This window comes from Hemitrygon akajei, chromosome 5, assembly GCF_048418815.1.
Source record: "Hemitrygon akajei chromosome 5, sHemAka1.3, whole genome shotgun sequence".
NCBI classification, from domain to species: Eukaryota; Metazoa; Chordata; class Chondrichthyes; order Myliobatiformes; family Dasyatidae; genus Hemitrygon; species Hemitrygon akajei.
The window spans coordinates 142,671,946-142,688,412 of NC_133128.1; the positions used below are offsets into that span (position 1 = coordinate 142,671,946).

The window sequence follows — 16,467 nt, forward strand, 5'->3', positions numbered from 1 at the left end:
CACTGCACTGCTGTGAAACAATAAAATTCATATTTGTCAGTGAAAATAAACCTGTTTCTGATTCTGATTCTGAAGAAAAAAAGAACATTGTCTACACCAATGAAGCGTAAATCTCATGGATGAGTAAGAACATAAAAGAAAAATTGAGGTGTCAGCATATAGCCTCTGCAAAAACACCAGCAATTCCACATGGAATTTTAAGCACTGCTGATATTTATTTTTCAGAAATACTGAGGTCCTGAAAATCAACTCAGCTGACATCCAGGGAATTCCGGCTTGTGTTCTGACGTTGGCGTCTGTCGCGGAATCTGAACTTCTGCCACATGCTAGCACCTGTGCTGGGAAATCTGTCCAGTGTTCTGTGCCACGCCACACTTGGCACAGAGAAAGCAAAGCCATTTTTTTCTAAATGGAGAATCACTCTGGGGGAAATAACCGGAGTTAAGTGGAAGATAAGTTGCATTTTTGCTTTAAATATAATTAGTTGAACAGTTTTTTTACATTTTAAATATGGAATATTTTACTTTTGATAGATCTTGAATGTTTTTGAGTGGTTGTGATTGTTTGAAATATTAACAAATATTTCAACTAGTTTAGCCTTGGGCATGGCTTAACTGTTTTTAGAAAGTATTTCATGGGATTTACGACTGGAAGGGACTCCACGGTGCATGACTTCATCAGTTAGATAGAAGGAGTGGGGAGTGGGGCTCACCAGGCTCCAACCTCAGTACTGAGTCACTCAGTGAGAGGTTTGGACTGTCCATGAAATGCACATCAGGAGAGAGTATAACAGGAGCAGTTTAAGAGATTAGAGGAATGGACTAAAAAACCTGGGAAACTAAAAAAAAGCAATGAAATTAAGTTCTCAAGGAGGATAAAGCAAAATAGTAAAATATTCTTAAGGGTATAATTTTTTTTAAATGGAGCTGAGATTGGAAAAGAAGATAAACTTAAAGATAAAGATTAGTTTTATTTGTCACATGTCCATCAGAGCTTGTAGTGAACTGTGTCGCTAGTGTCAAACAATTCAGCGAAGATTGTACTGGACAGCCCACAAGAGTCACCATGCTTCCAGTGCCAACATGGCATGCCCACAATTCACTAACCCCTACCATCCATCTTTGGAGTGCAGGAGGAAATCAAAGCACCCGGTGGAACCTCACATAGTCAAAGGTTCAAAGGTCGAACTTAATGTCAGAGAAATGTACATCCTGAAATGCTTTTTCTTCACAACCATCCACAAAAACAGAGAAGTGCCCCAAAGAATGAACGACAGTTAAACGTGAGAACCCCAAAGTCTCCCCCATTTACCTCCTCCCGTGCATAAGTGGTAGCAAGCAATGATCCCCCCCCCACTAGCAAAAAAAAGCACATTGGTACCATCACTGAGCTCAAGTGTGTGCTAAGTAATAGCAAAGACATAGACCAAAGTTACCCCAAAGGCTTCACATTTCATTCGGTATTCGACAAACCACAAGTTCTCTCTCTCCCTGGTATGGGAGAGGGAGGTGCTCCCTATTTTCACAGTGAGTGGGAGACATGACAACAACCCGCTGGTTTATGATGTTAAAAGTCTGTTTCATCACTTCTTTCGAGCTCTGTGTCCGAAGATCGCAAAGACCTCGTGTCTTCAGGCCCACAGCAAAAGATTTTCCAGCCTCCCCGACGACACACGAGTCTCCTGCCATGACATCGACCCTCGATCAGCCCATCTCCAGAGCCCTGAGATTTTAGGCTTCCGAACATGGGGAGAACGTACAAACTCCTTACAGATAGCGGTGGGAATCGAACCCTAATCGGTGATCACTGGCAATATAAAGTGATTCAGAATCAGACTCAGGTCACCAGCATATGTCATTAAATTTGTTAGCTTTTCAGCAGCAATACAATACGGTACATGATAATATAGGAAGATAAATAAATAAATCACTTACAGTAAGTATATATATATGCATATTAAATAGTTAAATTAAAAATAGTGCAAAACAGAGATAATGTTAAAAACAGTGAGCGGGTGTTCATGGGTTCATTGTCCATTTAGAAAGCAGATGGCAGAGGGGAAGAAGCTGCTCCTGAGTTACTGAGTGTATCTCTTGAGGCTTCTGTACCTCTTTCATGACGGTAGCAATGAGAAGAGGGCATGTCCTTGGTGATTGGGGTCCTTAATAATGAACCCTGCCTTTCTGAGACACCGCTCCTCGAAGATGTCTTGTATACTATGGAGGCTAGTAGCTGAGATGAGGCTGACTAATTTTACAGCTTTCTGTAGCTTCTTTCGGTCCCGTGCAGTAGCCACCCCCACACCCCCCAGACAGTGATACAGCCTGTCAGAATGCTCCCCAAGGATTGCTTTGTGTTCCTCATCTTACCCTTCCCGAAGTCCACAATCAGCTCTTTCGACGTACTGACGTGAAGTGCAAGGTTGTTGCTACGACACCAAGCGATTGTTAACCGCTATGCAACCATCACAGGCAGTGAAAGCAAAATGCCAGTGCTCAGATTTACCAGTGTAATACCGTAGATCAGTTACGATGACTTCAGAATGTGACATTGGAAATGCTGTAACAAAACTTAATATAAAGCAAAGAGAAATAACATTCTTCCCTGATCAATAGACATTACATGTTTGTTTTCTTAAAGAATCCAGAGAATAATCTGAGAATATGAGAAGAATCCAGAAAAGGAGAAGGGGCAGATATGCATAAGAAAGGTGGAACGTGTCCAGGATGCAACACACCAGCTACCTAACACTTAACACTAGGAATGGCAAAGGAATAAGCGAAAATGAAACAGAAACTAAAAAGTAAAAAAAAATGAATAGCCAGCTCTGGAGAAACTCAGCGGGTCAGGGAGCATCTGTGGAGAGGAATAAACAGTTGATGTTTCCAATCACAACCCTTTATCAGGACTGGAAAGGAAGGAGGAAGAAACCAGAATCAGGTAGGATCAGGGAAGTAATTCAAGCTGGCACGTGTTAGGTGAGTCCAAATGAGGGGGATGGTGAGTGGGTTAGGAAGGGTAAATGAAGTGAAACGCTGGGAGGTGACAGGTAGAAGAGGTAAAGAGCTGAAGAAGAAAGAACCTGATAAAAGAAGAGAGTGGATCACGGGAGAAAGGAAGGAAGAGGGGGAGATGATGGGCAGATAAGGTATAATAGGCAAGAAGGGATAATAGGCAAGCCAGAATGGACAATGGAAAAAGAAAGGGAGGGGGGAATTATCAGATGTTAAATAAATCAACATACAGTCCTCTGTCCTCTCCTATCAGATGGGAGGGAGCAATCTGTTTTATACTAAAAATGCTACCATTTCCTGTTTGGTGGCATTCACATGTTTTAAGTAATCGGTGGCCTTTGAGTGGAATGAGGAGATCAGGAATTGGGTGACCAAGGCATGTATTTATGACACTCAGGCTTTCCTCTCTTGGTGGAAGGGGGTGAAGCTCTCCATGATAGATAACATGCTAGCAGATACAAACATCTGCTGTTTTATTGAACCACACACTGTCAGTGGATCCTGGCCAACCCCTACAGAAATGCCTGCTGCTCTTCCAAAACCGATTTTGTTTCTACAGCACCACAAACTTACAGCACAAAAATAGTAGAAGTTAAGGAATTTAGTTTCAATAAAAATATATAACATTCAGACAGTTTTGCCACTTTGGAACATATACTCAGAGGTCTCTTTGTTAGGTACGGGAGTGGAACCCAGTGTGATCTTTTGCATCTGTAGCCCATGCTCTTCAAGGTTTCAGAGATGCTCTCCTGCACACCACTGCTGGTTATTTGAATTACTGTCTCCTTCCTGTCAGCTTAAACCAGTCCGGCCAATCTCCTCTGATCTCTTTCATTAACAAGGAATGTTCAACAACAGGACTGCTACTCACGAGATGTTTTTTGATTTTCACGCCATTCTCTGAAAACTCTAGAGACTGCTGTGTGTGAGAATCTCTGGACATCAGCAGTTTCTGAGATATTCAAACCACCCTGTCTGGCACCAATAAAGTCACTTAGATCCCATTTCTTCCCCATTCTAATGTTTGGTCTGAACAACAACTGAACCTCTTGAACATGTCTGTATGCTTTTCTGCATTAAGTTGCTGCCACATTATTGGCTGCTCAGATATTTGCATTAGCGATCAGGTGTACAGGTATACCTAATAAAGTGGCCACCGAATGTGTATTTAGGTCAGACCCTTTTTCACACCACCAGGGAATGTGAGAATAGAGGCTAGGAAGCCAGCTATAAATTCTATTTATGGCATTCCTACCTGATTAGCAACAAAATACAATCTTAGGGCCAGCATTTTAAGCATGTTTGACTTCCTGTTTTGCTAAACACTTGAGAGTTTTATTTAATTATTTAGACCACCGAATCATAGTTGAATTGACCAACACCGAAAGCATAAAATAAGTTCACATGGAATCAGGGTTAAGTTTTATGCCACACCCAGTTCTATGTCAAGCTGTTTTCCATTGCTTGAGTTCGTCATCTCCAAGTGCCTTTAGGTTGCTTATAAAGAGTAATATAACCAACACGGACACCCTCATTAGGACTAGATCGTAAAGTTTAGTTAAATCCTTCACTCGTTATTCTGTACTTAACAGTCTTCATAATAGCAATAACTGCACCATACGTTTTTAATAATGGGGAGGAAGCCGCAATACAAAGAGTAAATTGATCTTTTAATCCTGCAGATATATGTGTGTGATGTGGCTTCCTTGCAGGGCTGGATTTTATTAGAACAGACTGGGCAGATGGCCATTTTGGCATATAATATGGATACAATTTAATCTTTGTCATACTGGTAACAGCATGCAAGCTAACAAAGGGGAAAGGAAAGAGTCTGAGTCTGTGCAAAATATATATATTTTTTAGCTGGAACTGCTGCCCTTCTCATGTTATCTCAGTCTGTTCTGTATTTGGCCCAAAATCCATGCATCCTCAAGTTCTTTTGCTATTTCTCGGCAGACACCACCATCACTTGTGTCATTTCAGCTCGCCACCCTGTCACATACCTTCCCTTCTACTCTTGTTACTTCACCACCTCCTTTCTCTGCAACTTAAGCCTCATTTTATTTCTAATGTTTTCCAGTTTTGATGTAAGATCATGACCCTAAACTATTAAATCTGTTTTTCTCTCTACATGCTTACTGACAATGCTAAGTGATTCCAGGATTTTTTGCTTTCACTTCAGATTTCCAGAATCAGAATAATTTTGCTCTTGGCAGCCTCAAGTCATATTCTCCAGATGGGTACAGAAGGAGCAAGGATGTGGGGAGATCAGGCATAATCCTCTGTATTTCCCTGCTTTCTCTAGCATTATTAATACTGTATTTTCGATAAACTAGATTAAGAAGGTGGGTGGAGAGGAAGGAGTATAAGCTGGCAGATGATACGTGAGACCAGGTGAAGGGGAAGGTAGGTGGGTGGGTGACGGGAATGAAGTAAAAAGCTGGGAGGTGATAATTGGAAAAACTGAAGGGCTGAAGGAGAAGGAATCTATCAGGAGACGACAATGGACAATGGGAAAAAGGGAAAGAGGAGGCACACCAAAGGGAAATGATGGGCAGCTGAGGAGAAGAGAATGGGTAAAAGGGGAACCAGAATTGGTATAGGAAAAAGTGAGAATGGGGAGGAGGGAGAAATTACCAGAAGTTACAGAAATCAAAATTTCAGATGGGAGGGAAGAGGCTCCAGCTGACTTACAGTAAAATTGTTACCACTCCTCCTTAGTGGCTCTCTGAATAATAAATGGCCTTTGAGTGGAGTGACGAGATCAGGGATTGGCTGCATTTTTCATTCAAGGGCTGCCTTCCTTTGGAGGTATGTAAGAAAGGTCAAATACAAGATGCAACACACCAGCCACTTAGCACTGACAGTAGGAATGGCAGAGAAATTTCTGTAAGTGAAAACCATCCAGAAGCCAAAAAAACACTAAACTCTACAGCAACTTGGTTTAACTGGCATACTTCTCCAACGTTACTTCTACTGAAATCCTAAGATGCACAAATGCACTTTTCTCCAATCAAGGCAAATCTAGTGCTTCCAGTTTAGACAAGACTGATGATAAGAAGGATAGAATGAGCTCTGCCTAAAGGAAAATACAGTTCAGGTGTGTGAGCCATTGCTACTGAAGTATGTGGTGAGCCAGGTTGGTCATCAGTCACCAATCCTGATCCAATCAGATCTATGAAAAGAACAGGTCATGGTATTAGTTGCTTAATATTATGAATAACTAAATATCACATGTTGTCAACATTGACTGAAATATTACAGTCAGACTCCATTTCCTGATCTACAAACGTAATTTATACATTTTACAGAGAAAGTTTTCAAGGATGTTGTTGGGACTTGAGGATCTGAGTAACAGGGAAAGATTGAATAAGTTAAGACCTTACTCCTTGGAGCATAGGAGAATGAGGAGAGTAAAGGTAGAGTAAATGTTTGCAGCATTTTCCCACCAAAGTTGGGTGAAACTATAACATAATCAGTCATAGATTAAAGGAGTAAGGTGAAATATTTAAGGGAGATCTGAGTGGGAACTTCTTCGCTCAGAGGATGGTAAGATTGTGGAATGAGCTGCCACCATAAATGGTGATGCAGGGTTGATTTCAAAATTTAAGTGAAACTTGGATAAGTACCCAGATAGGTGGGGCTTGGAGAGCAAACATCCAGGTGCAGGTTGATGGAACTGGACACAATAATAGTTCAACATAGACTGGGTGGGTGGAAGGGCCAGTTTCTGTGCTGTGGTGCTCTATGACTCGATAACCACCCATTATTGGTACCATAGAAACATAGAAAACATACAGCACAATACAGGCCCTTCGGCCCACAAAGCTGTGCCGAACATGTCCTTACCTTAGAACTATCTAGGCTTTACCCATAGCCCTCTATTTTCCTAAGCTCCATGTAGCCATCCAGGAGTCTCTTAAAAGACCCTATTGTTTCTGCCTCCACCACCATTGCCGGCAGCCCATCCCACGCACTCACCACTCTCTGCGTAAAAAACACCTGACATCTCCTCTGTACCTACTTCTAAGCACCTTAAAGCTATGTCCTCTTGTGCTAGCCATTTCAGCCCTGGGGAAAAGCTTCTGACTATCCACACGATCAATGCCTCTCATTATCTTGTACACCTCTATCAGGTCACCTCTCATCCTTCGTCGCTCCAAGGAGAAAAGGCTAATTTCACTCAACCTATTCTCATAAAGCATGCTCCCCAATCCAGGCAACATCCTTGTAAATCTCCTCTGCACCCTTTCTATGGTTTCCACGTCCTTCCTGTAGCGAGGTGAACAGAACTGAGCACAGTACTCCAAGTGAGGTCTGACCAGGGTCCTATATAGCTGCACCATTACCTCTCAGCTCTTAAACTCAATACCACAATTGATGAAGGCCAATGCACTGTGTGCCTTCTTAACCACAGAGTCAACCTGCGCAGCAGCTTTGAGTGTCCTATGGACTCGGACCCCAAGCTCCCTCTGATCCTGCACACTGCCAAGAGTCTTACCATTAATGCTATATTCTGCCATCATATTTGACCTACCAAAATGAACCACCTCACACTTATTATACCATCTCCATAGCATTCTAACAACAGCCAAGTCTCTGTGGTTGAAACTCCATTCAGTATCTGCCAAAACTTTGTGATTCTGAACATTTTTCCTTGGATCACAATAAAGTGAGCATGCCATCAGTAGTGTGATATTATCAACAATTGCAGACTCATTCAAAATATAGCAAGGTGTCTCATGCTATCACAACCCAGTAAAAAGCAACAGCAAAACCACTCTCAGCTAGGAATCTGTTTCAATTCAAAAGGAATAAGAGATAAATGTGCTGCTGGCATGTATAGTAATGAAAGTAAGTGAGATCTAAACGGGTGAATGAAACATAGATATGATTTTACCATGAGTTTATTGATCTTCTTAGTGTTCTGTATGAAACAACAATAGAAATTCCATTGTTGATGGATATTTCAGGTGGATTTTAAAAGCACAATACATTTAGTATTACTTGAGTTATTTTGTGTTTTGCAAATTTTCTAATGGGCTCGGTAGAGATTTTTATGATTAAACAGGAAAGGATCAGACATTGCGTACATTTTGAAACGGGTGGGTTAATTGATGAATGGAGAAGAAGGGAAATGAAGGAATTTTAAAAAGGGCAGTTAACATTTCACACAAAGAAATCAAGCCAGCTTAGCTTTTCAAAGGTAGCAGCTATTCCCTTGAACTCTATAGGAGAGCTCATTCTCAAGCCTGAAGCAGTGCATTGCACAAGGGATTATTTGGACATGGATTCCTATTTGTGATTTCCCCAAAGGCCCGGTTCTCAATCTTGGTTGACCATCAGAGGGAAAAGGTCAAAATGAGCTGTGCTCTTCCCTTGTGGAAGGGGGAAAATAATCTAGAAACGAGACACTTCCTAATGACTATCTGAATCACCAAGAGGGCTCGGGAACCAGTGGGGTCCTCTTCCACATGAAACATTATTTTCTGCGAACCAGAGGGAAAATCAAATTACATAGACAGTCTGATAAAAAAGGATATATACTCATTAATAGATGGTTAAAGGAAAACAGATGTTTCATGGATAACTAATGAATATACAGCTATAATCAAATTCACTCCATCCTATTTTGTAGACTATCAGAAAATAATAAGCAGGCTAAAGGTGCCTATTGTAGTATATAAATGAGTTTGGTTTGTATTGAGCAGTGATTAATGGGTATTGTCCCCCTCAGACTCGGAAGTCATGGGCAGATTAAAATCTGGGATTACATAAAGCAGAAAGGCATGAGATCATACATGAAGGAATACTCAGTGTCAAAGTTGAGAAGAGAAAGAACATGAAAGTGATTATTGATTATGGACAAATGAATGAATGACAATCGATAGTGATTAGGCAAAAAACCTTTTCAAATACTGGAATAAACCTTGAAGACATCTGAGAAATGGTCAGATCCCTTCCAAAAAATATTGATGAATTAGAAAAGGTAATAAGAAGGGTGATGGGGTGGAGATATGTTTCTATCAAAGGAGGAGTAAGGCACTCCTTCCCTCTGCTAGGTTGCAGGTTGCCCTTGGGCAAGGTGTAGACCTGCTTAGCCCCAACCCCCCACAGTCTGGGTCACATGAAGCCATGGGAAAAAGTGGTGGATATGAGCAGCTGGTGCATATCACATGTCCTGGTTACATGACCACTGACACCAGGCAGACAATCTCTGAAGAGTATTGATAACGGCTGGGATCACCTGTCTTGTAAAGAGACTGCCCAAAAGAAGGCAATGGGAAACCACTTGTGTAGAAAAAGTTGCCAAACAATCATAGTCAAAGACCATGATCACCTACGTCATCCAACACAGCTCATAATGATGATGAGGACAAGTAAGAAGAACAACGAAGATTTGTACAATGAATAGAACCTAATAAAAAGCCAAACCACCACCATCTGGATATTTTTGCTGTCTTTCTGTGCAATGTTTTGGAAGAAGAAAACAGATGAAATACTTTAATTCTGTGACATCATGCATTTTTTCACCTCAATTTATGTGCTGGTTAACCTTCACCCACGCCTGTGTTGTCACCTCTCAACTTGATCTTTCTGTGAGATGTGGGAATTCTGGGAGACCTCCAGCCTCCCGGATAACCACATCTGCACCCGGTGCTCCAAGCTGCAGCTCCTCGGAGAACATGTTAAGGAACTGGAGCTGCGGCTCATGTGGGAAACCTAGCAGTTACGAGGAGGTGGTCACCCCTAGGGTGAAGGAAGCAGACACCTGGGTGACTGTCAGGAGAAGGACAGTTGGTGCATAGTACCCCTGTGGCCATTCCCCTCAATAATAAGTATACCACTTTGCATGCTGTTGGGGGGCACTACCGGGGCAAGCCGCAGCAATTGGTTCTCTGGCACTGTGCCTCAGAAGGAAAGGGGGAGAGGGGACTGCGGAAGTGATAGAGGATTCCATAGTTAGAGGAGTAGACACGAGTTTCTGCGGATGTGATAGAGACACCCAGATGGTATGTTGTCTCCCAAGTGCCAGGGTCAGTTATGTCTCCGATCAGGTCCACAACATTCTAAGGGGAAGGGTGAGCAGCCAGAAGTCTTGGTACATATTGGCACCAGTGGCATAGATAGGAAGAGAAAGGAGGTCCTGAAGAGAGAATTTAGGGAGCTAAGTAGAAAGCTGAAAGGCAGCAATTCCAGGGTAGTAATCTCCGGATTGTTGCCTGTAAGGGTAAGAATAGGATGATTTGGCAGATGAATGCGTGGCTGTGGAATTGGTGCAGGGAGTAAGGCTTCAGATTTATGGATCATTGAAGTTTTCTGGGGAAGGTACGACTGGTGCAAAAAGGGCTGGGTTACATCTGAACCAGAGGGGTCCAATTTCTTTGCGGACAGTTTTGCTGGAATTGTTGGAGAGGATCTAGACTAATTTGGCAGAGGGATGGGAAACTGAGTGATAGGGCTGAGGAAGGGCAGTTGGTATATAAGCACAGGCAGGGTGTAGTGAGACTGTCAGGATGGACAGGCAATTGATAGGGCAAAATTGCAGTCAGTGGAATGAGTTGCAGTGTTATAGGGAGATAAAATTGAAAAGGTGACGAATACAGGACCAAAGGTGTTATATTTGAATGCACACGATATTTGGAATAATGTAGATGATCTTGTAGCACAGTTAGAGATTGACAGGGATGATTTAGTGGGCGAGTTGTAGCTGAAAGAATATCATAGTTGGGAGCTTAACATCCAAGGATACACATTGTATCGAAAGAACAGGCAGGTAGATAAAAGAGGTGGTGTTGCTCTGTTGGTAAAAATGGAACCAAATCCTTCAAAAGAGATGACAACAGTTCCAGTTCCTGTTCCTTGACCTTGTCAGTCAGGAGCTCAATTCAGATGCACTTTCTGCAGATGTAGTCATCAAGGAAACCGTTAGGTGTCCTGAAATCCCACAGCTTACAAATGGAGTATTCTACTAACCGGTAAGTTTTTGGACTGTGGGAGGAAACCAGAGCACCTGGAGAAAACCCATGCATCCCACTGGGAGGATATACAAACTCTTACAGAGCATGCCAGTGTTGAACTCCGATCTCCAATGGGCTGAGTTGTAACAGCATTGCGCTAACCGCTACGCTACTGTGGTGCCCCATGGTACCTCCAACTTCAGTTTTTTTATGCATCTTCAGTTGTAATTGCCTCACCAGTGGCTTCACCTTTTGCAATTTTGTCACAGCAACCAAAGTGCTAAACTCTGGGATTTCCTCCCCAATCTTACCTTTCTCTCTTTTCATATTAGGATTCAGCTTAGTAGTTTCGGTTATTTACACTAATGGGCCAAAATTATTGATATAGCGTTATGTTTCGCAACTTTAAAACATTAAACTAATACAAAGGAAGACACAGGGTTAACATGTGGGTGTAACATTATCTTTACTTTAAGCAAAGCACAGACTTATCACTTGGTAATATGATGATGTAGGCAATTAATGCATTTTTACATATAACCAATAGTTAATTATTTAAATGAACATGAATGCTTAATCAAACAATATATACAGTATATACAAGATTACTCAAATATTATTGAAATGTTAAATGGACAACACTCCTCCCAAATCTCAACTCAATATAGAATACATCTCAACTATAAACACAGTATATTAAAACACAACTACTAAATACTGACATCCCCAGCATAGTAAATTTTAAGTTGTCCCTGCCAGGCTTAAAGATTTAATTGCTATGGAGGCTTTCTTACTCTTTCCTGACAAGGGGGTCACTCTGCTTGGCTGGTGAGCCGTGGCTGTGAAAACAATCTCAGGTTCTGGGTGATTGTAGGAGTTGACTCTGAGACTGCAGGAAGTGGTTCTGAAGGCTCTGGACCCTTTCTTCTTTTCTCTCTCTGGATGTACTTCAATCCCTTTGTTTTCCATTCTCATGTTCCTTCTCTCCTACACACCATTCTCTTTCTTGTTCACGTTTTTTTTCTTTCCATCTTTTCCCTCTTTTTTTCTTCTCATTTGTACATCTTAATCTTGGAAAGGTCCATTTATTTCACTGGAATGTTCTCTTATTAATCCTTTTATTGCCCCCTTTATGATCTGATCTCTTCTCTTGGTTTCCTCATCCACAACGTCATCTGACAAATCCTCTGTCTTCGTATTTCCATGCAGCTGTGGAGGCCAGGTTGTTGGCTGTATTTAAGGCAGAGATTGATAGGTTCTTGATAGGACATGGCATCAAAGGGAGAAGGCCGGGAACTGGGGTTGAGGAGATAAAGGAAAGGATCAGCCATGATTAAATGGTGTAGCAGACTCGTTGGGCCAGATGGCCTAATTCTGCTCCAATGTCTTATGGTCTTTTTGGCCTTCCACTCCTCCAGCTGAGCTTTTGTCTTTGCATTTACTTTTACAAGCAGTTTTGTGTCTCACACCTGAAGTTCATGCAATAATCTTATTGCACGCGGAGTAGGTTCTGATTCTTTATACTCACAAAAGCCAAATGTTTGCAACTTTCCTGAAGCTTAAAACATAGCCACATATTGCAAGTAACTGCCTGATTAACATATCAAAAGCTTTCCCAGATATATTGCCTGCAAAAGCTGTTGTCGTCGGACCAGTGAAGTGCCGGGGTTGATTGTATTTATCTATCTATCAGTGCTTTCATCAGTTTCATGCTTCCTCTGAGCACAAAGAATGTTCATGGCATTTCATGGTCTAATGTACTTTCCAATCAGAGGACAGTTGTGGCATCATCCAAGTATCTTTCTTAATTCACCTTCAACTTGTTTCATTGCAGGGGATGTAGCATGCAAATGGTCGATGGATCTCCAATCCAGTGGTAGTTGTCTCAGCCAATCATGTCTCCACAACGCCAGTCCTTCCGTTTTTACCACATGGCTTGTTGGTTGTTGAATTTCACTGTCATTCTCCCAAGAACTAACTTTTCTCCAGTGTAAGTTCTTAGTTGGATTATCTGCAGGCTTCATTTTCATATCTTTGAATTGCCATTCAAACTCATTTTGTGGAATGACCTGAAGCAGCTGAACCAGTGTCTAATTCCATCTTAATTAATTTGATGTTCACTTCTGGTGTAAGCCATATTGTTTGTCTATTGTTCATTTTCAGACTGTAAATCTCAAGGCTATTCAGTTCTGTGTCACTTTCATCATTATCAGATTTTTCATCAACAGCATTCAGATCAGTGCTCTTTTTCAAACTGCAACCTGAGTTTTTAGCATTTTCTCTTCTCATGGAGCCCACTTACTTTGGTCTGCCCAACAAGCTATTTGTATGTGTCTTACTTTGTTGCAAGTTTCACCTTTAAATCTGAGATTGTTTGGCATATGTGAGCCCCTGCCACAATGGTAACACAATTTATTCAGCCAGGCAGGATTCTGCTTAGACAATGTAATTTTGTTCACGCTCATTTTCATTCCCGACTGGAACTCAATTGCATCTCTGTCTGCGGTTTCCATTGAAACAGTGATTTCAACTGCTCATTTCAATGTAAGCTGTGGTTCAGTTAGGAAGCATTTTTGAATGCCTATTTTTTAAGATTCCTCAAACTAAACAATCTCCTATTGTATCATTAAGTCCATTACCAAACTGACAATGCACAAATAATATCTTCAAATCAGACACATATGCTGAAATGGACTCCCTTTCCTTTTGATTCCACTTATGAAACCTAAAGTGTTCTGCATCAAATATGGCTTTGATTCTGAGTGTTCCTGCATCACTTTTACAATTGTAGCAAAGCTCATTTCTGATGGCTTGATTGGGGCGGTCAAACTTTGAAGCAAGCTGTATGACTTTAAACCTATTGCACTCATTAAAAATGCCACTTACTTCTCACTGGCTGTTTCTTTGCTTCAAAATACTGTTCCAATAGCTCAGTATACATGAGCCAATTACCCATTGTGTAATCGAACTTGTCAATCTTTCCAATGTATCCAGCCATTTCTGACTTTTAAAAATGATTGGTATCACACGGTACTCACAGTTTATGAACCCTGAACTTTTCCATTTACTGACTTTTAAAAAATTTGTTCGCGTCTTCTCTTCCAAAGAACATGTATTGGCTGCTTCTGTTTTAAACTCAACCATCTCTCTACATGCTCAGGTGCCTTTTTTGCTCACTGATGTTCCTGCATAATTAAATTTTATTTCAAATGTCTCGCTGTGTTTAACATGTCGGTAGCTGTCTCGGGTTCATTATAAAAATTCCTCGTCGCCAATGTTTTGCTTTGTAACCTCAAAACATTAAACTAATTCAAAAGAAGACACAGGGTTTGGAATGTGGGTGTAACTTCATCTTTACCTTAAGCTAGGTGTGCTCATATCATGTGGTAATGTGATGACGTTAGGCAATTAATATATCTTTACATATAACCCGTAATTAAGTCTTTAAATAAAAAAGAATGTTTGATCTAACAGTATATATACAAGATTACTCAACTACTATTGAAATATTAAATACACAACACACAGGATTTGTTTCCATTGCTAGAAGCATTGCATGTCAATGTGTCAAAAGAAATATACCCCTCACTTTGGATAACACTCTGATCATAAATAGTTTGTTGAACCTCTCTGGCTCAGTAATTGGAATCGCAAATAGAGTTCCATTAACTTCTCTGAGGTACTCTATGTAGGGCTGTGGATGGTAAGCAAAGAGCTGTAGGCAGATACAATACAAAAACAAGCCCTTCAGCCCACTGTCTGTACTGACCATTAACCTACCATTAACACCAGTTTTTATTCTCCCCTTGTTCTCTTCAGCTCTCTCTAGATACTACCACTCATCTACACACCAGTTGCAATTTACATGCTCAATAACCCACCTGTTTAGGATGTGGCCAGAAATTGGAACCCCCACAGGAAATCTGTGCAATCATGGGGAGAGCATGCAAACTCCACACAAACAGCAGTAAGCTCCTTGTTTATTTATGCAACTATTTATGTTTGGAGTGAAGTTTTTGTTTAATAATAAATGTTAAAAATGTTTACATTATTTACTTAATCTTTAATGTGTCTGAATGTCAAAGACCTTTAATGATTCCTCATGGTTTTCACAGCCAGCAACCCTGACGGTGATGCTTTACCTCCTCTCAAAATTTTCAGTGGTGATGTGGTTAGTGGAGGCTGGGTTTTTGCAGTGCACTGTTCTCAGGTTTCTGCTGGAGTCTAGGACTCTCTGGACCATCAAGGTAATACCTTTGGAATTAGACCAGCTAAAGACAAGCATGGGACCACTCACTGTGCGTCACAGGTCCATATGACCTTCTTGAATCAATATCACGTGGCCCAATGAATATGTTCCAAAAATATAGACTGAAGTCATCAAAAATTTTATGGGACTGGATGACGTGTGTATCGAGGGAGAAGAGTAGCTAGTGGTATCAGGAATGCATGAATCCACAGTTCCCATGGATTGAGAGCCAGAATTGAAAGACAAATAATATGGCTTCAGGCTTTGCCTTGCCCTTTAGGCAGAGTGCTCTGATGAGACCCTGATGATGTGGGAACATACTTCAAAGGAAATAAAACACATTTGGAAAAAAAGGAAATTCAACACAATTCACACTTTCATTATGCACAGGAAACACAAAATTAAGTGTTTGTTACAACATTGTGATTATTATATAATTTAGTCATTTCAAATGACTCAGTAATGAAATAATTCACACCTAGAAGATTGGTAGAAAGTGCTTGAAACACATACTCTGCATAAATTTTCATGAACAGTTTTGGGTTCTTGAAATGCGAGGCTCAAGTAATATTGCTTTTGGTTAGAACATTTTGTTGATTTGGTTAGTCAGGTTCCAAGTGCAATTGCTTCTACATTAGCTAGCACTTATTATCAGCTGCTTTGACAGCTCTTCTCATCAGCTACATGTTTCATTGACAGCCATTCATTACCTTTCAGAAGCTTGTAATATGAAAATAAAGAGTGATTATTAAGTAGTTATGGTAAAAGGAATTATTATCCCACATGGCATGCTGTCACACCATTGCCAAGAACTCCTAATAAGATATGCACTTGAAAATGAAACACCTTACTGAGCAACTGTTTTTCCTATAACTTCTGCATTGCTACTTGGATCAAGCTGTGCGGTGGAAGGGCCCGAGGCTCTTCAGAAGAAGACTACTATTGTAAAATAAACATTACCGTTAGCGTTCCCTACATCCAAATCAAAAGAAAGGATAGAATAGAGCTAGATCATTAGAATACACACGGGACCATGAATCGGCTTGCTGATGGTTTGATGTCTCTAAAGCCTTAAATAACTCAAAACATAAAAATAATTTTAAAAGTCAGCTTGCAAAATGTTCAAAGTTGAAAGTTCTAAGTAAATTTATTATCAAAGTACATTACTGTACAGTACTGCACAAAAGGCTTAGATACACACACACACACACACACACACACACACACACACACACACACACAC

General features: G+C 40.8%; 1 long non-coding RNA gene across 10 annotated transcripts in view; it reads left to right on the forward strand.

The window, feature by feature from the left end:
• Positions 1-475: 475 nt before the first annotated feature.
• Positions 476-16,467, forward strand: part of LOC140728253 (uncharacterized) — a 65,135-nt gene continuing 49,143 nt past the window's right edge. For 9 of the 10 annotated variants that reach the window (XR_012099031.1, XR_012099030.1, XR_012099032.1 and 6 more), the window contains exons 1-3: positions 476-2,978; positions 12,810-12,965; positions 14,795-14,942. This is a non-coding gene — a long non-coding RNA (uncharacterized lncRNA). The remainder of the gene's footprint in view (positions 2,979-12,809; positions 12,966-14,794; positions 14,943-16,467) is intronic. The other variant, XR_012099033.1, reaches the window with a different exon arrangement.